Source organism: Seriola lalandi, unplaced genomic scaffold, assembly GCF_002814215.2.
Source record: "Seriola lalandi dorsalis isolate HSWRI2012SDOR001 ecotype SW California unplaced genomic scaffold, Sedor1 jcf7180002055008, whole genome shotgun sequence".
NCBI lineage: Eukaryota > Metazoa > Chordata > Actinopteri > Carangiformes > Carangidae > Seriola > Seriola lalandi.
The window spans coordinates 1962623-1963267 of record NW_019525551.1 but is presented as its reverse complement, the minus strand read 5'-3'; the positions used below and the strand labels follow the sequence as shown (position 1 = coordinate 1963267).

Below are 645 nucleotides of genomic sequence, written 5' to 3'. Positions count from 1 at the left end.
AAACCATAACTCAAAACCAGTGTCACTGGGTGGAATTAACAACAATACAACAGCTTTCACATCACAGTAACTAATGTTAGCTGACACGTCACATAACAAGACAAAGGTAGTAAAGAAAATTCTACATTAGTAACTAGTCGACGAGCCGTCTCACACCTCTGCACTCTGACAGCAGTGATGACATCACAAGCCCTGTGTCAGCACACGCACGTTACTTTACCGTACTGCAACTGGTGGGTTGCTCAGATGGCTGTGATTGGCTGGATTACACCATATAATATTACACTCATTTATATGAGGCTCAAATAGTGACTGAGGTTAGAAATCGTAGAAAATGTTTCTACTTAGAGAATAAACTAAAAAAATGTGGATAATTTCTTGGTCAACTCATCGATTTGAACCTTAAAGTAAATAATTGATCAATTTTAAACCCCCAGGAATTTGGTGGGCTTCACTCTTTCCTGAATTTAAATACTATCATGTTCAATGAAGAACACTGAAGGTTGTTCTCCTTCAGATGAGAAGATGAATAAAGTTCCTCTCTCTGCAGCCAGTGCAGGTAGACTTCCTTCTGATACACATCCTGCACTTGTCAGTAATGGAGCAAAAGGACTGTCAGACATTTCACTGTGGTGTTCTCTATAG

General features: G+C 39.4%; 1 protein-coding gene across 4 annotated transcripts in view; it reads left to right on the top strand.

Moving 5' to 3' along the window:
• bcar1 (BCAR1 scaffold protein, Cas family member) overlaps positions 1-645 on the top strand; it is a 90380-nt gene that overhangs the window by 77960 nt on the left and 11775 nt on the right. The gene's annotated exons all lie outside the window — the stretch shown is intronic.